The sequence below is a fragment of the Macaca mulatta genome, chromosome 14 (assembly GCF_049350105.2).
Source record: "Macaca mulatta isolate MMU2019108-1 chromosome 14, T2T-MMU8v2.0, whole genome shotgun sequence".
In the NCBI taxonomy this organism is placed as follows: Eukaryota; Metazoa; Chordata; class Mammalia; order Primates; family Cercopithecidae; genus Macaca; species Macaca mulatta.
The window spans coordinates 87,554,084-87,581,830 of NC_133419.1; the positions used below are offsets into that span (position 1 = coordinate 87,554,084).

The 27,747-nt window shown below is 41.0% G+C and overlaps 1 long non-coding RNA gene across 1 annotated transcript in view; it reads left to right on the forward strand.

Annotated features, from left to right (window-relative positions):
* LOC144334441 (uncharacterized) overlaps positions 1-27,555 on the forward strand; it is a 57,407-nt gene extending 29,852 nt beyond the window's left edge. Inside the window, exons 2-3 of the long non-coding RNA XR_013404248.1 lie at positions 14,363-14,431; positions 27,377-27,555. This is a non-coding gene — a long non-coding RNA (uncharacterized LOC144334441). The remainder of the gene's footprint in view (positions 1-14,362; positions 14,432-27,376) is intronic.
* The last annotated feature ends 192 nt before the right edge of the window (positions 27,556-27,747 follow it).

A 27,747-nucleotide genomic window follows, 5' to 3' on the forward strand; every position in this document is an offset into this window, starting at 1 on the left:
GTGACAAGAACCTGGTGTTTTTCTACAACACTGTGTCCTCTTAATGTGACTTCATCCAGTCATAGGATGCATGAATAGCTGAAAAAGTATTGCATTAATGGCCAGAAAGTAGGGTTTCAGGAAAACTCTCCTTTAATGTGTGAGATTGGGCAAGCCATTTAACTTCTTTGTGTCTAATTTTCCTTACCTTTTAAATGGAGTTAATAGTATCCTGTCAAAGTAAAATAAAATGATAAGTGGCCAGCCAGGCACAGTGGCTCATGCCTGTAATCCCAGCACTTTGGGAGGCCGAGGCGGGCGGATCACCTGAGGTCGGGAATTAGACACCAGCCTGACCAATATGGAGAAACCCCGTCTGTACTAAAAATACTAAATTAACCGGGCGTGGTGGCACATGCCTGTAATCCCAGCTACTAGGGAGGCTGAGGCAGGAGAATCTCTTGAACTGGGGAGGCGGAGGTTGCGGTGAGCCGAGATCATGCCATTGTACTCCAGCCTGGGCAACAAGAGCAAAACTCCATATCAAAAAAAAATAAAAAGATAAGTGGCCAAGTGTTTTTTAAGTATGCAAACTAAGTCAACTGTGTTACATGAAAAGGGTTTGGGAATCTGGGTTTAAATACCAGTTCTCTGATTTACTACCTGTATAATTTTTTTTTTTTTTTTGAGACAGGGTCTCACTCTGTCGCCCAGGCTGGAGTGCGGTGGCAGGATCTCGGCTCACTGCAACCTCCTCCTCCCCAGATTCAAGCGATTCTCCTGCCTCTGCCTCCCAAGTAACTGGGATTACAGACATGTGCCACCAGGTCCAGCTAATTTTTGTATTTTTAGTAGAGATGGGGTTTCACCATGTTGGCCGGGCTGGTCTTGAACTCCTGACCTCAAGTGATCCGTCCACCTCAGCCTCCCAAAGTGCTGAGATTACAGGTATAAGCCACCATGCCCCAGCCTATAATCTTGGACATGTTTCTTAACTTGTCAGTGCCTCATTTCCTGATCTCTAAATACTTCTCTAAAACATTGTAAAGATTAAAATAATGTATGCAAATGACCTAGCTTATATATGGGCTTTATAAATTCTACTGATTATGATAATGACTCTTATAAGCAAGAAATACATATTAAGTGCTTGAACTAATACTTAAGTTTGTGCATGGTAAATGCTAATTATTGTCATCATTAATGTTTCTACCAGAGATGAAAAACCATCTAGAGGCAAAATTCCTCTCACCTCTCAAAAATGATTGAATAAAACAGCAGTGAATCCACTGTATGCAAAGCAATCTGAGCTTCATTGGACCTGGAGCTTTTTCTACCACCTCCGGAAATCCTGTTTCACAAGAGTTTTTTATTATTATTGTTATTCAAATGGGAACTGTGAAGGGAATAAAACCACTAGTAATAATTTAATGCATAGGCAAAACCCAATCTGAGGATAAGCTTTGGACATGATTCCTCAGCAATAACTCAATAGCAACCACAACCCCACCAGAATAATGTTCTGCCAGGAACCTCAGGGCCAGGGTGGTGTCCTTCCACCAACTCACCACAAGAGATTATACCAAAGCAGAGGAGTACAAGGAGCCCACATTGTAAAAATTACAGGATAAAGAAGCGGAAGTTCAAAATACTCATAAGACAGAATGTATAATAATCTCATCATAACGTCTATAACTGCTAAAAGAGAACTGATTTTACTGCCTTAGTTTATCCAGTAAAAACTTACGATAAGGTAACAGGATTGGTATAGACTTGCTAGAAAGCTAATAAAATACCTAGCTATTTATTTTTCTAACTCAAATGTATAATGGTTACACCTAAATTTTTTTCTTCCCATTACATCTTTTTGAAGGCAGTTCTATTTTTCTGTTTAATGAGGTCCTGCAAATATAAACAAAAAGTATAATATATAAAAAATCAAGCAATAACTTCACATGTTATGTGAAGAATTTTATCCCCAAGAGCTAAAAATAATATAAATTCCCTATTATATATTATAAATATTTTAATCTTGAATTAAAAATAGAAACCCAAGTCTTATACAATATATATGTGATTATTAAAAATGTTCAAAAGACAAACATTGAATACAGACAATAAAATTACTTACCTAAAGTAATTTCTTACCTCAAATTCTGGCTGTTAACCAATTTATGTGACATTTTGTTGACATAAGACATTGATTTAGTGTTAGGAAGGAGGACTTTCTGATGGTGATTTTTCACTGGCTTGGACAAGGTATTTTGCAGGGGAATGAGTGGACTGATCAATAAATTATTATGCTAACTGAGATGGCTTATCAGCCTTTGCCAGATTTCTTTCTTGGATCAAGATGATGAAATAATCATGCAAGTCAATCTTGCTTTTCCCACCCTCCAAAGCCCTTAAATTAACGTAAATGAAAATTTTAAAAAGATTTAGGGTTGACAGACTTAGCAAAAATTAAAACAACACTGGACACAGTTAAATTCGAATTTCAGATCAACAACAGACAATTGTTTAGTATAAGTATGCCCCAAATGCACTATTTTGGACATGCGATATTTTATCTGGCAACCATAAAAACAATAAATTCATATAAATTCATAACACTGTAACATCAGTGGATCATAATTATGTAGAATTTTGGGATTGGATTAGATTGAGTTTGTCCTGCAATTCTACTTTTAGGAATGTATGAAATGAAAAGATAATGTTCATAAAAACATCTGTGTAAGAATGTTCACAGAAGCGTTACTTATAATAGTCAAAAATCTAGAAACAACCAAATGTTTGTCAGCATTATTCTGATAATTTGCCTTTTTAACAAGTTCCAAGGTGCTGCTGATGCTGCTAGTTCAGGCACTATACTTAGAGAACTACTGTTCTAGAGGGATGGATAGCTCACAGTCAGGGTGACTACAAGTCAAAAGCAGGAGGGGGTCCTGAGACAAGTGTCAGGATAATTAATTACAGACCTGCATCTGGAACAGCAAAGCCAGTCATGTCCTGGATACCCCATTACTACCACCACTGAGTAGCCAGCAGCAGCAGCTCTGGACCCTGGGTTAAAACCCCAAGAGACTACCCCTCCATATAATGTTAACTTCCTATTTGGGAGGGATAATGTTGTATGGGGATAGAGAGCTGAGAAAGACAAATACACACTTCCAAAATAGACCCAGGAGAAATAAAACTATGTCATCTTTGCTTAGGAAAAAAATGTACTGAAGTCTTCCCATGCCAAAGTAAAACCCTACTTATTCTAGTAATGAGGTAGGGAAGGCAAAGGGTCTTTAGCCTGCTTGTCTGCCCCATGCCCATGCTCCCTAAAGTGACATCTTTTGATCAAGCCCTATCCACTTACATGCAGCCACAGCCCCCCTTTCTTTTAGGGGAGAGACCTGTTGGGAAAAACAAGTCTGAGTAGCTGCAGAGGAAGCCCGTGCCAGATATCTAAAATCCAAACAGACAACTAGCGATCACCAGACAGACATCAAGATTAAGAAGGAGAAAGAAGAACAAACTGACCAGAGGAAGCAGAGATATCTCAGAGAGCAGAGAACTTGCAAGAAATACTAATTTGTGTACTAGGAGATATTTGAGAGGCTATCACGTTCATAAAAATAGGAACAATCATAGCCTAAGACTGCCAAAGAAATGTAATAGAAACTAAACATGACTGAAGACAGTTTCTCTCCTGTTTTCTTTATAAATAATCATGGTAAGATGCAATAAAATATGCACAAAAACTGCTGAACAGAAAAAGATGTGGCCCTGCCAAAGTAGAGCTGTGGGCTGGCAGGTGGTGCAGCCATGGGATACCTCAAATTGCTCATTAAACGGCAAGTAGATGAAATTCCAGATTTGGTGTGGGAAAGGCATTTTAGGGGTGGCATGTGTAATGTGTGAAAATCGGGTTGTATAAAAGTTGACTATGTGAAAGTTAAGAACCATCTGTGTCCACATTCCACTTGGCTTTCCCCAGAGCTTAGTAATATAAATCTGTCAGCTTAGACTCAGGGTCACCATTACAATAACTGTGTCTATATACCACTTCACTACTTATAGTTTACAAAACACTTTTACTAATTATTGTATTTAATCATTATCTTGGAAGGTAGCTAATATATCCTTATTCTACCCTTGAGGTAATAGAGGCAACCAGCAATTTTTATCTAAAACCTTCCAGGAAATATAGAGACTGGTCAGGCATTTTGCAAACTGCTTCCCAAAGAATGATCTACAAATTGTTGATTCCAAAAGACAATAGTTCTCAAACTTCAATGTGCGTCAGAATTGCTTCAGGGCTTGTACATGCACACACACACACACACACATTGCTGTCTCTCCTCCCTCTGGTTTCTGGATTCAGTAGGAGCCTGAGAATTTGAATTTGAACAAATTCCTAAGTGATGCTGCTGCTGCTCCTGCTGATCTAGGGTCAACATTTCATGAACCACCATCATAAGATGCTCTCTGAAGAAAGGGTTCCATGGTTAAATTGAGGCATATTTGTCATGTAATGGCATTAGCTCTGCAAGGGAAAGAGTAGGAAAAATGGAAATAGGTATACTAGAATAATAGGATTATGAATGATTTTTACTTGAAAAATCTTTTTACATACCATGAGTTTATCTTTTAAACTAAAATGGAGAGGGAGGATATAATATACTGAAAAATGACTAAAATGAAAGATAATGCACAAAACTTAACAAAAAATTCTTAATGATCTGGAAAAACATTTATGATGTACCATATGATCTAACCATAGATACGAAAATAAATATATCTTTTTCCATGAAAGAGAGAGAGAGAATGAAAAACTAGAAGGAACTGCTCCAAAATGTGTGCAGTGATTATCTTTGGACTTTTGGGTTTATGCATAATTTTTAGTTTCTAGAAAAATACACCTGTATTTTTTTCTAAAAAGATGCTTAGAGTCTGTAGGAATTCCAGTTTTTAAGAGGAAAAGAAAATCTCTGCTTTTTAAAGCCTACCTTTAAAATTCCACCCCCTTTGTTTAAGCAATCTCTCAAATAGAATTATAAATCTTGTAACATAATTCATATAAAAGGCAATTTGTGGTGATTTACTAGTGCAAAAAAGGATTATACCATTAAATCAACTAGCGTCAAATTACCACATTTCACCACATATAGGCTATAATTAAGGCAAGTCTAAACTGGACTAATCTTTTTTTCCTGCTTCCCACAATAATCTGGTTTTGTCGTCTTCTCTACTATTTTTTTTTTTTTTTTTTTTTTGAGACTGAGTCTCAGCTTGTTGCCCAGGCTGGAGTGCAGTGGCACGATCTTGGCACACGGCAACCTCCACCTCCCGGATTCAAGCAGTTCTCCTGCCTCAGCCTCCCAAATAGCTGGGATTACAGGTGTGTACCATCATGCCCAGCTAATTTTTGTATTTTTAGTAGAGACAGGGTTTCACCATGTTGGCCAGGCTGGTCTCAAACTCCTGACCTCAAGTGATTGACCCGCTTCAGCCTCCCAAGGTTCAGGGATTACAGGTGTAAGCCATCGCACCCAGCCTTTCCTACTACTTTTATGTATTTTGCCCAACTGTGTTTGAAAACTGCCTCAAAGTTACAGGCCAATCTCTGATATTTATACATAACAATGAATGTTTTGTGTATTTCAAAAAAAGAAAGTAAATCTGTATATGTTGTGGTTTGTTGATTGTAACAACTGCATGCTAGAATGGATTTCCATGGCACAGATTCATACTGTACAAGTTTCAATGTAGAGAAAATATTCTCCTTAGAGAACTAATGAATCAGTAGTTCAAACATTAGGTTAATTTTTAAAACATTTTCCAGACACAAATAATAATATTTTTTTGCAATACGTAGCTGAAATCAGACTGAGGCTGATTAAAATGGCCCCAAATTGTTATTTCTAAAATATGTCCATGAAAATACCCCTTCAAAAATTCAGGTAAGGCCAGGTGTGGTGGCTCATGCCGGTAATCCCAACACTTCGGGAGGCCAAGGTGGGCGGATCACTTGAGGTCAAGAGTTTGAGACCAGCCTGGCTAACATAGTGAAACCCTATCTCTACTACAAATATAAAAATTAGCCAGGCATGGTGGCATGTGCCTGTAATCCCAGTTCCTCAGGAGGCCGAGGCAGGAGAATTGCTTGAGCCTGGGAGGTAGAGGTTGCAGTGAGCTGAGATCACGCCACTGCACTCCAGCCTGGGTGACAGAGCAAGACTCCGTCTCAAAAAAACAAAACAAAACAAAACAAAAGGGCCAGCCGTGGTGGCTCAAGCCTGTAATCCCAGCACTTTGCGAGGCTGAGGAGGGCAGATCACGAGGTCAGGAGGTTGAGACCATCCTGGCTAACACAGTGAAACCCCATCTCTACTAAAAATACAATCAATCAATCAATCAATCAATAAAATAGCTGGGCGTGGTGGCGGGTGCCTGTAGTCCCAGCTACTCAGGAGGCTGAGGCAGGAGAATGGCGTGAACCCAGGAGGTGGAGCTTGCAGTGAGCCGAGATCGTGCCACTGCACTCCAGCCTGGGTGACAGAACAAGACTCCGTCTCAAAAATAAATAAATAAATAAATTCAGTTAATAATGTGTATGTTGGATATCTGTTAAGTGCCCAGTTCTGTGAGATCTGTGAAATGTTTCCTGCTATAAAAGAGTTTCTGTCTAAATTGGTAGAGATAAAATTTTTACACATGAAGCAATAAGAGACAAATGAAAGTACAAATGAGTGGCTCAGGGAAGTTAGTGCACTAACCAAGGGAACACGATCTAACAGGCATACTAGCAGGCATTTGAGAGGTTATCACATTCATAAAACAAAAATAGGAACAATCATAGCCTAGGACTGCCAAAGAAATGTAATAGAAACTAAACATGGCTGAGGACAGTTTTCTCTTGTTTTTTAAATAAATAATCATGGCAAGGTACAATAAAATATCCGCATCTTTCCAAATCATCTTCAAACCTCTTTAAACACTACTGTAGCGGATCGATGATAGTTCAGAGTGTTCCACAGCGTCGCAATTCTAGAAGGATTTTAAAGTTTACTAAATTCAAATGAATCCTTGCTCCAGGAAGTCTGCAGTAGGAGGCATTTATTTTCTTCCTTTTTTATCCTACTGCTACCAGCCTTTAGTACATTTACCATTCCACTGCAAGCAAGTGAGGAAATAGACAAGCGAGAGTATCCGCTTAGGGACGTATGGCAGCAAGGATGCCCTTGGCTACAAGTAAAAGAAAAGCCCACTGAGACGTAAATAAAGAGGAAATCTCTTATCTCCCAAGATAGGAAGCACGACGTGAGGGTGAGTTCTAGATGCATCAGGATTAGAAGCTTCTATGAAGGAACCAGCTCTTTATCTGTACCTATCTTTCTCCATCCTCAGGCTGGTAGCAGAATGGTTGTCATTCCAGGAGGCCCTCCCAGACTATATCCCAGTGGGCATAGTCCAGTGAAACGACGGGAAAACTATGACCATGAGGAAAATCTGGAGCACCACCTGATTTTTTAAAGTAGATTTTACTGAAACACAACCATGTGCATTTCTTTTCATATCGTTTGTGGCTGCTCTCACATTATAGCAGCAGATCTGAATAGCTGCAACAGAGAATTTGAATAATTCTCACAAAGCCAGGCCAAGACAAAGAGACAGCCAATCACTGCTGCTTGTTGTTCATATTATCCTTTCCTATTTCTAATGGCCCATCTATCTGTCCATCCACCAATTTACATGAAGAGAAAATATTCTCCTTAGAGAACTAATGAATCAATAGTTCAAACATTAGGTGAATTTTAAAAACATTTTCCAGACACACAATATAATTTTTTTTTGCAATAGGTAGCTTAAATCATACTGAGGCTGATTAAAGTGGCCCTAAATGGTTATTTCTATAATATGATCTTGAAAATACCCCTTCAAAAATTCAGTTTATAATGTATATGTTGTCATATGCATTAGTATACAAGTATATATTAGCATATAAATAATAGGGAAGTAGACAAAGCTAGATTATTGTGGGAAGCAGGAAAAAAAAGATTAGCTTAGACTTGCCATAATTATAGCCTATATGTGATGAAATGTGGTAATTTGACACTAGTTGATTTAATCCTTTTTTGCATTAGTAAATACATACACATAAATACATTTATCTTCACGCCTGAAGTCAGTCTTAGGCAGGAGTGAGAAACCTTGGCAAGCAACCCAGAAAGGGAATGCAGAAGGAGACTTTCATTAGTAGTTACTAGAGAGAGTGTGTTATCTCCAATTTGCTTGACAATCACCTCTGATCTTTTCATACTCGGGCTCTTGCTAAACTAGAATTATTTCTAGTCCTTCCCTTTCCTAGTCTTTCTGAGATCTTAGAAACTTAAAATTAGGCCAGGTGTGGTGGCTCATGCCTGTAATCCCAACACTTTGGGAGGTTGAGGCAGGTAGATCACAAGGTCAGGAGTTCGAGACCAGCCTGGCCAACATGGTGAAACCCTGTCTCTACTAAAAATACAAAAATTAGCCAGGCATGGTGGCACAGGTCTGTAATCCCAGCTACTTGGGAGGCTGAGGCAGGAGAATCACTTGAATGCAGGAGGTGAAGTTTGCAGTGAGCCGAGATCAGGCCACTGCACTCCAGCCTGGGCAACAGAGGAAGACTCTGTCTCAGAAAAAAAAGAAAAAAAAAAAATAGCCAGGCGTGGTGGCATGTGCTACTTGGGAGGCTGAGGCAGGAGAATCCCCTGAACCTGGGAGGCAGAGGTTGCAGTGAACCGAGATCACGCCACTGCACTCTAGCTGGGCCACAGTGTGACACTCTGACTCTAAATAAATAAATAAATAAATAAATAAATAAATAAATAAAATTAGAATGAAACTAGAGATGACCCTTAAAAAATATTCCAGCTGAGGGACTTACTCTTTTTTTTTTCTTTTTAGATGAAGTCTCACTCTGTTGCCAGGCTGGAATGCAGTGGCGCAATCTTGCCTCACTGCATCCTTCACCTCCTGGGTTCAAGCAATTCTCCTGCCTCAGCCTCCCCAGTAGCTGGGACTACAGGCACCACCACACCCAGCTAATTTTTGTAGTTTTAGCAGAGACAGGGTTTCACCATGTTGGCCAGGATGGTCTCAATCTCTTGACCTTGTGATCCGCCCACCTTGGCCTTCCAAAGTGCTGGGATTACAGGTATCAGCCACCACGCCTGGCCCAGCTGGGGGACTTATTTTTAAAAGGAGCTTGTGTAAAATGTTAATACTTATCATAATGGGAATGATACCAATTTTCCATGAAACAAGATGTGAAGAGAACCATCATTTATTGAGCATCTGCTATATGCCACATGATTTGTATATTAACTTCAGTCAATATTCATAACAAGCCTATGACATATTAAAATTCTCTGGTGATAGAGCTGGCTGGAAAATGCAGAAAATCTGACTACAGTGGATTGAAATTTATGGGATTAGTAGTCCACCAGTATCCACCACTAGGTGGTGCTGATATTGATGCAGCTTCTCAGTGATGACATTGAAAAACTTATCTCTATCTGCATAACTATCCTTAGCAAGTTAACATTTGGCTTTGTTCATGTCTCATAATTGCAAGATGGCTACAGTAGCTCCAGATATCACATCCACATTAGAGGTAGAATTGAGAGAGGCTGGGCGCGGTGGCTCACACTTGTAATACCAGCACTTCGGGAGGCCTAGGCAGGTGGATCACATGAGGCCAGGAGTTTGAGACCAGCCTGGCCAACATGGCAAAACTCTGTCTCTACTGAAAATTACAAAAATTAGCCAGGTGTGGCCGGGTGCAGTGGCCCATGCCTGTAATCCCAGCATTTTGGGAGGCCGAGGTAGGTGGATCATGAGGTTAGGAGATCAAGACCATCCTGGCCAACACGGCGAAACCTCATCTCTACTAAAAATACAAAAATTAGCTGGGCGTGGTGGTGGGTGCCTGTAATCCCAGGTACTTGGGAGGCTGAGGCAGGAGAATGACTTGAACCCAGGAGGCAGAGGTGCAGTGAGCTGAGATTATGCCACTGCACTCCAGCCTGGTGACAGAGCAAGGCTCTGTCTCAAAAACAAACAAACAAAAAAATTAGCCAGGTGTGCTGGGCACCATGGCTCACGCCTGTAATCCCAGCACTTTGGGAGGCCCACCTCCCAAAGACCATCCTGGCTCACATGGTGAAACCCCATCTCTACTACAAATACAAAAAAATTAGCCGGGCAAGGTGGCGCACGCCTGTAGTCCCAGCTACTCAGGAGGCTGAGGCAGGAGAATGGCTTGAACCTGGGAGGTGGAGCTTGCAGTGAGCCGAGATCGCGCCATTGCACTCCAGCTTAGGCGACAGAGCGAGACTCTGTCTCAAAAAAAAAAAAAAAAAAAAAAATTAGCCAGGTGTGGCTGGGCTTGGTGGCTCATGCCTGTAATCCCAGCACTTTGGGAGGCCAAGATGGGTGGATCATGAGGTCAGGAGTTCGAGATTAGCCTGGCCAACATAGTGAAATCATGTCTCTACTATAAATACAAAAATTAGCTGGGCGTGGTCGCGGGCACTTGTAGTCCCAGCTACTCGGGAGGCTGAGGCAGGAGAATTGCTTGAACCCGAGAGGCAAAGGTTGAAGTGAGCTGAGACCATGCTACTGCATTCCAACCTGGCCAACAGAGCGAGACTGTATCTCAAAAAAAAAAAAAAAAAAAATTAGCCAGGGGTGGTGGTGTACATCTGTAATCCCAGCTACTCGGGAGGCTGAGGCACAAGAATTGCCTGAGGCACAAGAATTGCTTGTACCCAGGAGGCGGAGGTTGCAGTGAGCTGTGATCACATCACTGCACTCCAGCCTAGGCGACAGAACAAGACTCTGTCTAAACAAAAAAAAAAGGTAGAATTGAGGAAAAAGGATAAGGCCATACCCCAGAAAACCCCATCATCAGACTGCTACTTAGGTATTATTGACAACAAATGTGTCACATAGATACCCTTAGTTACAAAGGAGTCAGAGAAAGTAAGGGATGGGATTGTCAGGGTTGTGTTAGATTAGGGATGGACAAACAATAACTAAATCTGGACCACTGCCTGTTTTTGTAAATAAAGTTTTCTTGCACCATATCTATACCCATGCATTTCCATATTGTCTATGGTTGTATTCACACTACAATGGCAGAGTTGTGACAGAAACTGAATGGCCTGCAAAGTTTAAAATAGCTACTCTCTGGCCCTTTTCAGGAAAATTTGCTGACCTCTGCCTTAAACCACTTGTGAGCCATCATCTAGATTAGGCACTTCCCTCCCCCAAACAAAACTGGGAGAGCTTCTGATAGCAAAAAGAAGGGGACATTGTCACTGAGTAGGTCACTGACATTATCTGCCACATGTAGCTGTTGTTACCTGTTTCAGATGAGGAGGATCAGAAAAGTTATGTAACTTGCCCAAAGACACAAGTTGAATGAGGGCAGTCCTAATTTCAAGTTTAGATTCAAAGTTGACTTCATGTCCTTTTGATCACCATCATAGTTTTGTGAGCTTTCTCATCTGTGAAGGAGCTGTGAGACAGCCACCTATTATTCAATGCAGCCCTTCAATGAGTTGTACAAAAGGACAGAAAGCTAATGAATCTATCTAAATAGGTTCACAATACAATTATTTACTTTTAAACTGCATTTCAATGTTCGCTTTGTGGAGTCAAACTCTGTAAAATATTTGAAGAGATTTATTCTGAGCCAAATATGAGTGACCATGGCCCATGACACAGGCCTCAGAAGGTCCTGAAAACATGTGCCCAGGGTTGTCGGGGAGCAACTTGGTTTTACATATTTTAGGGAGGCATGAGACATCAATCAAATACATTTAAGAAATACATTGATTTGGTTCAGAAAGGTGAGACAACTCAAAGCGCGTTGGTGGGGGGTGGGGGGGGTTCCAGGCTATAGGTAAATTTAAACTTTTTCTGGTTGACATTTGGTTGAGTTTACCTAAAGACCTGGGATCATAGAAAATGTTCAGGTTAAAAATAAAAGATTGTGGAGACCAAGGTTCTTTTGAAGTCTTATAGTGGCTGCCCTTAGAGACAATAGATGACAAATGTTTCCTATTAAGATGTTCAAAAGGTGCTAGACTTTTAGTTAATCTCTTTAGGACTGGGAGGACCTAGGCCGGGCACGGTGGCTCACGCCTGTAATCCCAGCACTTTGGGGGGCCGAGGCAGGCGGATCACGAGGTCAGGAGATGGAGACCATCCTGGCTAACACAGTGAAACCCCGCCTCTACTAAATATACAAAAAAATTAGCTGGGCGTGGTGGCGGGCGCCTGTAGTCCCAGCTACTCGGGAAGCTGAGGCAGGAGAATGGCGTGAACCCGGGAGGCGGAGCTTGCAGTGAGCCGAGATCGCACCACTGGACTCCCGCCTGAGACTCCGTCTCAAAAAAAAAAAAAAAAAAAAAAAAAAGGGATTGGGAGGACCTGGAAGAAAAAGATCTAGCTATGTTAATAGAGATTCCTTAAAGATGCAAATTTTCCCCACAAAGGACAGCTTTGCAGGGACAATTCAAGATAATGGCAAAGAAACATGTTTTGGGGTAAAATATATTTATTTTCTTCCTTGTCTCGTAATGTTTTGCTAGAGTCAGGTTGGAAAGCAAGTCATGATATATAGGGTTAAATAAAACCCATCTGACGAGAATTTAGGATTTCTAGGGCATGACTGCCCAGACTCCTTAGATAAAAATTTGGGCAAGATTAAAAAATCAAAGTTTAGTCTTCAGTTTCCCATTTGGTTCTCTTTCCCTTACATATAAACACAGGCTATAATAACCTGAGCTACTTTAGAAAAGTTTTTTATTTTTATTTATTTTTTTATTTTTATTATTTTTTTTGAGACGGAGTCTTGCTCTGTTGCCCAGCCTGGAGTGCAATGGGGCAATCTTGGCTTACTGCAACCCTTGCCTCCTGGATTCAAGCAACTCTGCTTCCTCAGCCTCCCAAGTAGCCAGGACTACAGGCATGCACCACCACGGCTAGCTAATTTTTTGTATTTTTAGTAGAGACGGGGTTTTACCATGTTGGCCAGGCTGGTCTCGAACTCTGACCTCGTGATCTGCCCACCTTGGCCTCCCAAAGTGCTGGGATTACAGGTGTGAGCCACCATGCCCTGCCTAGAATAGGTTTTTTAAAAATTATTTTTCTCCCCGGTACTTCACATATACCTAACACACAATAAGGACTCAAGAAAAGTTTGTTATACCCCATACTCCACTATTGTCTCATACAAAGTAAACATAACATAATTTCATGTGTTATCTTCCCAATGAGGCTGTGAATTACATCTGTGGATACCCACTCTGCACTTAACATATGCAAAATGAATAAATGACAACCCTAGCCCTCACCATTGGCCCCTTAGAACTGAAAATAATGGCAGTTGCAGTGTTTAAGGGCAACATGAATGGCTAGCCACCTTTGGCCTGCCTGGTCGGTCTCATCTATGTGTGATGGCAGCAGCACCTATATGGAGCTCAGGCCTCAACTTTGGCCTGTCTCTGAAACTTCATTTCCTCTGCAACCTGGAAACAGCAGCACAGGTGGTAAGAGAGCTAAGAACAGCATGATCAAGACAAAGGAAAAGGGGAAAATTTTGAGAGGAAGAAGAGGAAAGCTTTAGAATATTCATTTTTCTTCATTTTCCTCTCTCCATTCTCCATAACTCAATCAAGGGGATCTGGGAGAAACCACTTCCCCTCTTCCTGCTTTCCATTTCAAGTTTCTGAAGCTTCTTCAAATTTGTTCTCTCTCTCTCTCTCTTGCCTGCACATCTTAGCCATGCCTGGAAGAAACTTCTCTTCCACTCTGCCGCACCACTGTCAAGCTAACCTTTCTTCTAAGGTTTTATTTTAGAGTTAACATCCTCCAAAAAGCCTTCCTCAAGAGTTGAAGATATCCCTAATATCACAGTCATGGTATCATGTACCCTGGACCTTATTGTCTGTCTGCCTGTTGTACCTTGTATTAGTCTATAAGCAAAACCTATAAGAAGCCACATCTGGCTATTCTGTGTACTCAAAAAATAATTGGCAAGTGAAAGAATGAGGAAAAGGAGGAAAAATTCAGAAGGCCCCTACCCCTTCCAATGGGTCAAGTCAGGAATTTCCTACCTGCATGTGATTCCCTGTGTCCTAGAGGGTTTTATTTACACCTCAGACCTTAGAAACTGTTAACCAGAGTCTCTGTTTGGAGATCTTATCTGTGTGCTTCTCCATGGGTGTTGTTTCCCCCTATCTCTCTAGCCATGCATTCCTCAGCTCTTTAAGTGGTGGAGCCTGTCTGCCTGGATACAGTGCAAAAGCTACAGTGTAATCTTGCTTTCTTTCAGGGCCGCTGACCAGGGGAAACAAAAACTGGACTGATTGAGCTCTCCTGATGTAGACCAGCCAGTGGCCCTGTAAGTTTCCTTCTGTGTTTAAAATTTCTTATCTGACATTGCTAGCTGATCAGCAGGCCCACAGGTCAACTGAGGGCTTATCTCCAGGGCTGGAGCTTCAAAGAGATACATGCACACCACTGCCCTGGGTCAGATGGGCTGTGTCACAGTGAGTTGGGAGTAATGTGGGATCAGTTAACACACGTAACACAACCCATTAATTTTTTTTTTCAAAGAGCAAAGTTTATTTTACTTTTTCCCATTATGAAAGTCATCAATGCTCATTATTGAAAATTTGGCAAATAACAGTGGAAAGAAAAAAATTCCTTAATAGTTTAGTATATTTGATATATTTATCTTTAATCTTTTACTATGTTATATCTTTAATAGTTGTGATTATATACTTTTTGTAAAAAATGTATATTTGTATTGTGGCTTTTTTAAAATTTAAAAACATAACAAATATTTCCCTAAATTTCTACATTGTTTGGGTAAACAATTTTAATAGCTGCATAATTGTTTACATGTAGCATACTTTAACTGTTTCCTCATTGTTAAGTATTTAGGTAGTTTTCAATATTTTTTTTTTTGAGATGGAGTCTTGCTCTGTTGCCCAGGCTGGAGTACAGTGGCACAGTGTCAGCTCACTGCAACCTCTGCCTCCCCAGGTTCAAGCAATTCTCCTGCCTCAACCTCCCGGGTAGCTGGAATTACAGGTACATGCCACCACGCCTGGCTAATTTTTAGTAGAGATGGGGTTTCACCATGTCAGCCAGGATGGTCTCAATCTCCTGACCTTGTGATCCGCCTGCCTCGGCCTCCCAAAGTGCTAGGATTACAGGCGTGAGCCACCGCCCCTGGCCATGCCCGGCTAATTTTTTGTATTTTTAATAGAGATAGGGTTTCACCATGTTGGCCAGGCTGGTCTTGAATTCCTGACCTCAGGTAATCCACCCACCTCAGCCTCCCAAAGTGTTGGGATTACAGGCATGAGCCACTGCACCCGGCCAGCCCCATCTTCTTTTGTGTTGGCCTTACAAGGCTGTATAGCATGGTACGAGGCATTGGTTTAGTGGTTAAGAGAAAGAAAGATAGCATCAAACACACCTAAGTTTGTGTGCATCTCAGCTTTGCTACCTGTCTGACTTTGGTGAACTTACTTCCCTGAGCTTCACTTTCATATTTCTAAAATAAAATAGGAGTAGCAATAATAGTACCTGCAACAATCCAAATGTCCTTTACCTGGTGAATGGACAAACAAAATATGGTACATTCATACAGTGGAATATTATTCAGTTATAAAAAGGAAGTATGATATGTACCACAATAGAGATAAACCTTGAAAACATTATGCTAAGTGAAAGAAGCCAGGCACCAAAGATCATATATTTTATTCCATTTAGATGAAATGTACAGAATAGGCAAATCTATAGAGACAGAAAGGAGATTAGTGGTTGCTTAGAGTTTGGGAAGATGGGGAAAATGAGGGATGATAACTAAAGAATACGAAGTTTCTAGTTAAGACTTGCATGGTTTACACTGATTGATGGTGCTAAAGTTGTGTGCCTGCATCTTTGTTGCAAGGGAGACTGGGAATTTGAGTTCAATTTTTCTAAATTGAGAAATTTGCCACTTAAATATGAAAATTTTAGGCCAGGCGCAGTGGTTCATGCCTGTAATCCCAGCACTTTGGGAGGCTGAGGCAGATGGATCATGAGTTCAGGAGTTCAAGACCAGCCTGGCCAAGATGGTGAAACCCTGTCTCTACTAAAAATACAAAAAATTAGCTGGGTGCTGTGGCAGGTGCCTGTAATCCCAGCTACTTGGGAGGCTGAGCAGGAGAACTGCTTGAACCTGGAGGGGCGGAGGTTGCAGTGAGCTGAGATTGTGCCATCGCACTCCAGCCTGGGCAACAGAGTGAGTGAGACTCCATCTCAAAAAAGAAAAAAGAAAATTTCTCCTAACATAGAAATGTTAATCAAAAGACAATGGGCAGTCATGATTATAATCAGATGCCTACAACAAGGACAAGGCATAGACTCCTAGAGAACCCAACATCATAGGGGCAAACAGGGGAAGAGGATCCAGAGAAGAGTACAGAAAAGGCAAGGTAGTAGTATAGATGGAAAGAAAATCCAAAAAGAAAAAACAGTCAGAAAGTAGATTAAATAATTTTAAGGAGGGAGTTATCAAGAGTGTTAGCATACATAGGTCAAATCAAGTAAAGACTGAGAATTATCCATTAGTGTTAGCCATTAGGAGGTCATTCATACCTTTAGTATGACTAATTTCAGTGGGCTAAAATGGAAACGGGAGATGATGACATAAAAACATACACTATCTCAAGACCTGGGGATCTAATCTCAACATGTATTTGTTTTAATAAACATCATCATTTTCAATCCTTGTAAAGTCTTATGAGGAAGGGACTATTATTACCCCCATTTTACAGATGAGCAAATAGACTTGGAGATGAAAGGTCACCTCTGGGTCTCACAACCAGACTTGTCTGACATCAGAGTTAGAAAGAACTCAACCACTAGATCACACTGCCAATACTTTATAATAGCTGTGGGTTTTAGGACAATCCCCGGAATCAGAGATTCTCAGAATGGAAAGGGATTTGAACTCGGTTCCTTTTGGTTCTACTTCAGTGGTTATTTCTTAGATCTGCAAAGCCAGAATATGTCTCTACCCTTGTCTGCTCATTATATTATGTTTATTCCTCTTTTATATTTGGTTTTGAATCCATTTCCTCCTCTCTGATTTCTTTTTCTTTTTTCATAGAGGTAGGGTCTCACTATGTTGCCTAGGCTGGTCTTGAACTCCTGGGCTCAAGTGATCCTCTCACCTTGGCCTTCCAAAGTACTGGGATTACAGGTGTGAGCCGCTGTGTCCAGCCTATTTTCTTTTTTCTCTGAGGAATTACCCATTATCTGAACCTTGGTCCATTGCTTTGATAAATGCTAACCTCACCTCTGTCTCCAGGGCTGGGCAAGTTACTCAGACTTGCCCAGTTAGAACATGACATTCCTTTGACCACTGTAATAAGTTTAAGGATAAACTTAAACTTCAGGCCACTGCAAGTCCTATCCAAGACTTACATCATACATGGGGGAAGAGAAGTTCTATTTTCTGACATTCTGAAATCAGGGAGTACATAGAGCTAGGGCTGTAGGAACCACCAGAGTGAGGGCTACACTTTGGAGAGCAGATCCAGAAGGTGAAGAGATTTGGGGTCCCAGTGACATTACTTGAGCCTTTTAATCAACCCCCATTTAAAGCCAGACTTTCCTTTCTTTCTTTCTCTCTTTCTCTCTTTATTTCTTTGAGATGGAATTTTGCTCTTGTTGTCCAGGCTGGAGTGCAATGGCGCGATCTTGGCCCACCGCAACCTCTGCCTCCCAGGTTCAAGAGATTCTCCTGCCTCAGCCTCCTGAGTAGCTGGTATTACAGGCATGCGCCATCCTGGCTAATTTTTTTTGTATTTTTAGTAGAGACAGGGTTTCTCTATGTTGGTCAGGCTGGTCTTGAACTCCCGACCTCAGATGATCAGCCCGCCTTGGCCTCCCAAAGTGCTGAGATGACAGGTGTGAGCCACTGCACCTGGCCGAAGCCAGACTTTTCATAATATAAGTGAATTATTTTTTTTTAAAGCAGGTTCTTGCTATGTTGCCCAGGCTGGAGTGCAGTGGTACGATCACATCTCACTGCAGCCTCAACTTCCTGGCCTCAAGCAATCCTTCCACATCAGCCTCCAAATAGCTGGAACTACAGGCACATGCCACCATGTCCAGCTTTTTTTTTTTTTTTGGTAGAGGTAGGGTCTCTCTCTGTTTCCCAGGCTGGTCTCAAACTCCTGGCCTCAAGGAATCCTCCTGCCTCGGCCTCTCAATGCTAGGATTACAGGTATAAGTCACCATGCCCAGCCATGAATAATTTTTTAGTTTGTTTAAGTCAGTTTGAATGGAGTTTTCTCTGACTTCATACCAAGACCTAATGCATGGCTTATTACTGCCTGCATAGTATTTTCTCCCCCAGCTGAATTAACTCCAATCCTGCCATATTTCTCTTTATACTCTATCCCCATCAATGCCTAGGATGGTGTCTTGTACATAACATGTGCTCAGTAAATGTCTGATGGAGTTAGTGGATTGAATGTGGGTTGATTCTGCAACATTCCCTAAAAGTTGCTTTCGAAAAGCCTTCTGTCAGCCGGGCGCTGTGCCTCACGCCTTTAATCCCAGCACTTTGGGAGGCTAAGGCGGGCAGATCACAAGGTCAGGAGATCGAGACCATCCTGGCTAACACGGTGAAACCCCGTCTCTACTAAAAATACAAAAAATTAGCCGGGAGTGGTGGCAGGTGCCTGCAGTCCCAGCTACTCAGGAGGCTGAGGCAGGAGAATGGTGTGAACCTGGGAGGAGGAGCTTGCAGTGAGCCAAGATGGCGCTACTGCACTCCAGCCTGGGCGAGAGTAAGAGACTCCATTTCAAAAAAAAAAAAAAAAAAAAAGCCTTCTGTCTGTAAGTTTGCTGACTGCTGCTTTTGCTTTTGTCTCTTAATCACAAAAGTAATCTGTAGAAGAACTTCCAAATATTTGATCTTTCTGTTTGTTTGAATCCACATTGAACTGAACTTAGTGTAAATATGTACTTGGAATACTCACTACATGCTCCAACAAAACTGATTGGAAGATGCAGAGTGGATTGCTCTATCGGTGGCTCAGTCAAATAAAATGTTTACTTTCTGCCCTTTGTAAAAAAACAAAAAACAAACAAACAAAAACCTGTTTTTTTTTCTCTGGAGCTTGAGTCCTTTCACACAAAGCTACTGGCATTCTCTCAAATTAAAAAGGGGTAGAGAAATACGATATTTTTCTATTTATTACTGTGAAAACGTAGCCTCAATTCTGTACCAGAATGGCCATGAGCTCTTGCTGCTGTGCACCGTTTAGGAACACTGCTCTTTGGGCTGAGCTCATTAAACCTGAAAGACTCAGACAGAAATACTTTTAGAACACATTGAAGAACACTGTGAAATGATGTGTCATAGCTGTGAATGGCTGGAAAATCCTGATTTGCTAGTATTAATAACTGCTGAAAACAAAAAGAAATAAGGAAATAAAAAACAACTGCTGAGATGGCTGTGTCACATTGAAATAGGCCAGGAGAATCTTCTACCATATCTTGATGACAAAAAAACAGTGGAGGAAATGTAGTGAATTGATTATGTTAATATTTCACTTCATCATAACTATAATGACAGCTGACCCTTACTGAGTACTTATTATATACTCAGTACACTCAGGCACTGTTCCAATCATTTTACACATATCAATAATGAGTAGAGACTATTATTATCCCCATTTTACACATATGAAACTGAGGTATGACATAATTACTTAACTTGCTTGAGGTCACACAGGTTGTAATGGATGAGCTAGGATTTATACCAGATAGTCTTGATCTAAAGCTTCTGTTGTTCTTAACCATGGTGTTTTACTGTTTTTCACAGTATTTGCACAGATAAGTTAATAAGCTTATAGGAATGTAGGAATACAACCTTTGGGAAAGTCATCTTGCAACACCTATTAAAATTTAAATTATACCTACCTTTATTTTTATGTATTTATTTATTTTGAGACAGAGTCTTGATTTGTCACCCAGGGTGGAGTGCAGTGGTGCAATCTCGGCTCACTGCAACCTCCGCCTCCTGGGTTCAAGCCATTCTCCTGCCTCAGCCTCCCGAGAAGCTGGCATGACAGGCATGCACCAACAGGCCTGGCTAATTTTTTTTTTTTTTGAGATGGAGTCTCCCTCTGTCACCCAGGCTGGAGTGCAGTGACATGACCTTGGCTCACTGCAACCTCCGCCTCCTGGGTTCAAGCCATTCTCCTGCCTCACCTTCCTGAGTAACTGGGACTACAGGTGTGCACCACTATGCCTGGCTAATTTTCGTATTTTTAGTAGAGACGGGGTTTCAGCATGTTGACCAGGATGGTCTCGATCTCTTGACCTCATGATCCGCCCACCTCAGCCTCCCAAAGTGCTGGAATTACATGGGTGAGCCACCGCACCCAGCCGATTAATTTTGGTATTTTTAGTAGAGACAGGGTTTCACCATGTTGGCTATGCTGGTCTCGAATTCCTGACCTCAGGTGATTCACTTTGGCCTCCCCAGGTGCTGGGATTACAGGCATAAGCCACCGTGCCCAGCTACACATACCTTTAACCCAACAATCCAGGAACATATTCTACAGAAGTAATAGATATATACTAAAGGATGTACATACAAGAATTTTTATTGTGATATTCTTGATGTAACTGGAAAATCCTGATGTCCATCAATAAAGGTTGAATTAGCAGCGACACAATCATATTTGGCAGGTATATTTTGAATGAATTGGATCTAGATCTATTGACCTGGAAATATATCCATGGTGTTCCATCAAATGAAGAAAGTAAATAGCAGAAACTATATGGAATGTGATTCACTTTTATCAAACAATAAACAAATTATACATATATACACTCATATGTGGTTTCATGAGAATTGAGTGGAATTAGCATACATTGGGCAGAGAGTATTTGGAGGTGGCTGGGGGGAAGAAGTGAGCACAAAAAAGTAAAACAAAGACTAAAACAACACAGAACAATAGACATGGCATAATGTCAAATGAAAATGTCAAATATAAAGTTCTACAGTGTTATTGCAAATATCTAGTATTGAATATGCATTTAAGAAAAGCTGAACAATAGCAAGAACAAACGTTAAACATTAATTTGATTAAAAGGTTATTTTGTGAGAAAACTTTTTCTTGGATTTTGCTTATTTTTTAATATAGATTTTTGTAATAAAGAACCATTAATAGGGGGAACAAGATTACAAATCATTTAAGGAGACGACTAAGTCTGGAACTCACAGGTGAGATTAAGGTGAAATTGTAAGGGCTGGGCACAGTGGCTCACATCTGCAATCCCAGTGCTTTGGGAGGTGAGAAGATCGCTTGAGGCCAGGAGTTTGAGACCAGCCTGGGTAACATAATGAGACCCCATCTCTTCCAGAAAAAAATAAAAAATAAAAATAAATTAAAATAAATTAGCTGGGCGTGGTGATGTGTACCTGTAGTCCTATTTATATGGGAGACTGAGGTGGCAGGTGGGTGGGGGGAGTGAGTGGGCACAAAAAAGGTAAGAAAGGGTAGGTGAGCCTAGGAGTTTGAGGTTACAGTGAGCTATGATCATGCCACTGCACTCCAGCCTGTGAGACAGAGCAAGAATCTATCTCTAAAAAGAAAAAAAAATGAAATTAAGTACTGTGGTCAATTTATTGCAATATGAACATGGACTATGTGAAGTGTTATGGAGGTAGCTTTGCCAAACCTCATGGCTAGGAGCCCAGAAGGAAAAAGTCGAAGCAGCACTGAGCTGATACGAGACCAATTTCCACATTCCTGATTTGTGACTTGCGTGGCCCCAAATCACAGCTGCCTTGAACCTATATATTTATTTGGGTGCCCACTAGCAACTTGAGAGCTTTGGAAACTACTTATCCCCATTACAAAATATTGGGCATCCATCCATCCAGCTGTTCAACTAGCAACAGTTGTGTGCCTACCATGTGCCAAGCCATACACCAGGGGGTCCTTCTATGGTAAGGCTGCTTCTATTACAGAAGATAAATATATTCTCCTCTTCCTCCCATAAACTTTATCTATGCATAAGCATGCTCACTTACCCTGCTCACTGTGCAAAATAGAAAGGAAATGGATTTTTATTTTTTAACTTTTAAGTTCAGGGGTACATGTGCAGGTTTGTTATATAGGTAAATTTTGTCATGGGGGTTTGTTGTACAAATTATTTCCTCACCTAGGTATTAAGCCTAGTACCCATTAATTATTTTTCCCAATCCTCTCCCTCCTCCCACCCTCCAGTAGTCCCCAGTGTGTGTTCCTCTCTGTGTGTCCATTTGTTCTCATCATTTAGCTCCCATTTGAAAGTAAGAACATGTGGTATTTGGTTTTTTGTTCCTGTGTTAGCTTGCAAAGGATAATGGCCTCCAGCTCCATCCTAGCCCCTGATCTTATTCTTTTTTATGGCTGCATAGTATTCCATGGTGTATATGTACCACATAATGAAAATATGTAGCCAGGCACAGTGGCTCATGCCTGTAATCCCAGCACTTTGGGAGGCCAAGGCAGGTGGATCACCTGAGGTCAGGAGTTCGAGACCAGCCTGGACAACGTGGTGAAACCCCATCTCTACTAAAAATACAAAAAATTAGCCGGGCGAGGTGTCGGGCGCCTATAGTCCCAGCTACTTGGGAGGCTGAGTCAGGATAATCACTTGAACCTGGGAGGCGGAGGTTGCAGTGAGCCGAGATCACGCCACTGCACTCCAGCCTGGGTAACAGAGCAAAAGTCCGTCTCAAAAAAAAAAAAATTTTTTTTTGAAAATTTAAAAGCAAATTATTCTTATTATTGTTTTTTTTTTTTCTAGCAGCCCCACTCTGGTTCTGTCCAGTTTTGAGTGTGAGGTCTGTAAAGGATTTTAGCTGATGAGTGATATTGTATTTTATAAATAGAAAATGACAGTTATGTGGAATGCTACTGCAATATTTGGGTAAGAGAAAATGATGACCTAAATCAAGGTTCTGGCAGTGAGGATGTAGAAGAAAAGATAGATTTGAGAGGTGTTTAGGAGTAGAATAAATAGAATGAGTGCATATTGATGGCAGTGGGGTGCGGAGGGGTGTGATGAGAGAGGAAGCTATAGATAACATCAGTTTACTTGAATGAATGTGGAAGTGGTAATACCACTAATAGAAAAATGACTACAGAATAAGGAGCTGGTTTGGAGTTGGAGAGCATACATTCTACTTTATATACCCTAGGTTTGAGGTTCCCAGGAGAAATCCAGGTGGAGATGTCAAGTAAGATGTCAAAAATACAGGTCTGGAGATTAACATAGAAGTATAAATATATATTTAAGAGTAGTTAGAGTATGAATAATAATTGAAGTTAAGGTAGCAGTGTGCTGGGTGAAAAGGAAAGACAGGTGAATAATTAAATATTGGAGTACTAATACGTAAGGTCTGGCTAACAGAAGAAGCAGCCAAGTAAGCAAATTGAGAAGAGAGACATTGTGGTTCATCAGGAAAATCAGGAGAATGGATTGTCATGGAAACAAAAGGAAGAGAATTCCAAAAAGCAGAGTGTTTGGGGATATCAAATACCCCAAAGAAAGCAGTGGAAACAATGAAAAGTATTCATTGGCCTTGGCAGTAAGAAAGTCATTGAAGACCTTTAAAAGAACATTAAAGTACACAAGCAACAAAAGCAAAAATAAGTAAGTGGGACTGTATCAAACTAAAAATCTGCACAAGCAAAGGAAGCAATCAACAGAATGAAAAGGCAACCTATGGAATGGGAGAAAACATTTGTAAACCATATATCTGATAAGGAGTTAATATACAAAATATATAAAGAATTCATACAACTCAGTAGCAAAAAACCAATGATCCAATTAAAAAATGGACAAAGAGCCTCAGTAGGCACTTGCCCAAAGCAGACATACAAATGACTCACAGGTACATGAAAAGGTGCTCAACATCACTAACCATCAGGGAATTGCAAATCAAAACCACAATGAGATATAATCTCACACCAGTTAGAATGGCTGTCATCAAAAAGGCAAAATATATCAAATGTTGGTAAGGATGTGGAGAAAAGGGAATCCTTCTCCACTCTTGATGGGAATGTAAATTGGTACAGCCATTATGGAAAACAGTATGGAGGTTCCTCAAAAAATTAAAAATGGAACTACCATATGACCCCAGCAATCTCACTCCTGGGTATATATTCAGAGAAAATGAAATCAATATCTCAAAGAGAATATGCACACCCATGTTCACTCTAGCATTATTTAAAGTAGCCACAACATTAAAACAACCTAAGTGTCTATTGATAGATGAATGGGTAAATAAATTGTGTTATGTATAGACAAATGGAATATTATTCAGCCTTAAAAAGAAGGAAATACCATAATTTGCAACATAGATGAACCTTGAAGGCATTATGCTAAGTGAAACAAACCAGACAGACAAAGCCAAATACTGTATTATCTTACGTATGTATAGAATCTAAAAAGTTGAACCCATAGAAACAAATAGTAGAATGGTGGTCGCCAGGGGCTGGGGGCAGGGGAAATGGGGAAATGTTGGTCAAAGGGAACAAACTTTCAGTTATAAGATGAGTAAGTTCTAGGGACCTAATATACAGCTTGGTGACTATAGTTTCCATGTAATACTATACACTTGAAATTGTTGAGAGATCTTAAATGTTCTTACCAACCCGCCCCCGTGAATACACACATACATTTAAGTTCACTAGTGAAGTGATAGCTGTGTTAACTAACTTGATTATGGTAATCATTTCACAATATACATATATCAAATTATCACATTTATACTTTAAATTTATAAAATTTTGTCAATTATATCTCAAAACAGCTAGAAAACTTTTTTTTAAAAAAAGGAACTGTGAGAAGATGGATATATTGATTTGCTTGACTGTAGTAATCATTTCACTATGTATATGTATATCAAAGTATATTATATCCCTTAAGTATATACAAAAAAAAAAAAAGGACTATTTAACATGAAAAAAGCTGAGCGCGGTGGCTCACGCCTGTAATCCCAGCACTTTGGAAGGCCGAGGCGGGCGGATCACAAGGTCAGGAGATTGAGACCACCCTGGCTAACACGGTGAAACCCCGTCTATACTAAAAATACAAAAAAATTAGCCGGGCCTCGTGGCGGGCTCCTGTAGTCCCAGCTACTCAGGAGGGTGAGGCAGGAGAATGGCATGAACCCGGGAGGCGGAGCTTGCAGTGAGCCGAGTTCGCGCCGTTGCACTCCAGCCTGGGTGACAGAGCGAGACTCTGTCTCAGAAAAAAAAAAAAAAAAAAAAAAAACCATGAAAAAAATCCCATCAAAGTGTGTGGGTCGTGGGTACTGGATTGTAGGATATTTAAATATGAACACAGGGAAGGTGCAGAAGGATGCAGAGTGAGGTGGGGGCATGGTGGCTCACACTTGTAATCCCGGCACTCTGAGAGGTCGAAGCAGTTGGATCACTTGAGGTCAGGAATTCGAGACCACCCGGCCAACATGGCGAAATCCCGTCTCTACTAAAAATTACAAAAATTAGCTGAGCATGGTGATGTGCCCCTATAGTCCCAGTCACTCAGGAGTCTGAGGCAGGAGAATCGCTTGAACCTGGGAGGCAGAGCCGAGATCATGCCACTGCACTCCAGCCTGGGCAACACAGTGAGACTCCGTCTCAAAAAAAAAAAAATAATAATAAAAGGATGCAGAGTGGAGTTTGGTGATGAAGGAAATAATAAATGGTGATAGCTAACATTTATTAAGTGCTTATTTTGTGTCAGGTTTAGTGTCTGACACGTAGCATCTAATTTTGTGAACCATGTACAATTGTTGTCTCCTTTTGTTTATTTATTTTTTAATTTTAATTTAATTTAATTTTATTTTAAGATAGAGTCTCGCTCTGTTGCCCAGGCTAGAGTGCAGTGGCACAATCTCGGCTCACTGCTAGCTCTGCCTCCCGGGTTCACGCCATTCTCATGCCTCAGCCTCCGGAGTAGCTGGGACTACAGGCGCCTGTGACCACGCCCGGCTAATTTTTTGTATTTTTAGTAGAGAGAGGGTTTCACCGTGTTAGCCAGGATGGTCTTGATCTCCTGACCTCGTGATCTGCCCTCCTTGGCCTCCCAAAGTACTGGGATTACAGGCATGAGCCACTTCGCCCAGCCTGTTGTCCCCTTTTATACACCAGAAACACACTTGGACTTAAGTGAGTTGCTAAAGATCACAAAACAAATAGGTTGCCAAACATGACTCAAACCTAGTTTTGACTGACCCAGACCCAATATCTTGACAGCCACATTGAGGCCAGAGAAGGTAGGGCTGAGAGTATTCTTGTTTATATGGTTATAAGCTTATAAAAGGAAAGCTTCTTAATATAATGATAGATTTAGTTTTTTTTTTGTTTTGTTTTTTGTTTTTTGTTTTTTTTTGAGACGGAGTCTCGCTCTGTCGCCCAGGCTGGAGTGCACTGGCCGGATCTCAGCTCACTGCAAGCTCCGCCTCCCGGGTTTACGCCATTCTCCTGCCTCAGCCTCCCGAGTAGCTGGGACTACGGGCGCCCGCCACCTCGCCCGGCTAAGTTTTTGTATTTTTTTTAGTAGAAACGGGGTTTCACCGTGTCAGCCAGGATGGTCTCGATCTCCTGACCTCGTGATCCGCCCGTCTCGGCCTCCCAAAGTGCTGGGATTACAGGCTTGAGCCACCGCGCCCGGCCAGATTTAGTTTTTTAATAATAAAAATCACACACACAAAATCACATAGGACTATTTTCCTCGAATTGCCATTCTGTTTCATGTCTGGAATCAAATAATAATGAATGATTCCAATTCTTTCAATATTAAAACTTTTCACTCAACCAGCTAGCTGATTAGTCATTAACACTTGCTGAGCATACACAGTACAGGATGGTAAACTTGAAGTGAAATTAAAACATCAGTCTCAACTTCCTGGACCCTCGAGGAAAAGCAGCTGGTAAAATAGAGAGGAAAAAAGACTTCTAGATCTACCTTGGTGTTTCTGACCAGTGCTGGGGAGAGCCCCGAAAGATTTTTAGGTTACAGTGGCCCTTCAGTGATTCAGATCCATCCTTTTTTCCCAATGGCATCTAGCCTCAGAAAGCTTTGCTGAGCCCAGTGCTCTGCAGATAGCCCTTCCCTTATGGCAAGTGCCTCTCTGGGGCCCTTGTTCTTCTTTCCCGCTAATAATTCTCAATGAGTACCATCCCAATCCATTTGGGAACCTCTAACCTAGGACCTCAAAGATAAAGAGTCAAAGCCTCTTTTCCTTTTCTTTTTTCAGGGTGGCTTCCTTGCAGAACTCCAGGGGTACCATCCACATTGTGCCCCTCAGAACATGTCCATCGCAATCTATTACAATATGCATGGTGTCCCCTGAAGTTGTGCAGCTTAGCACTGAGTCACCTACTTAACCCCAGCCTTCTATCCCAAGGGAATGGGAAAGAACAGATATTTCAAGACCAAGTCATCATATTATTCCTTCTTCCAAGGCAGTAGGTCTCTTGTAGTAATGTAATTCACTCAAGTGATTCTTGCAAAATAAAGATCTATTCAAATGTGATTTTCCAAAGCTGTTTTTTAAATAAAATGCATTTTCTGCTCCTCCAGGTGCCTCATTACACAAATAATAATAGCTATCATTTATTCAGCAGA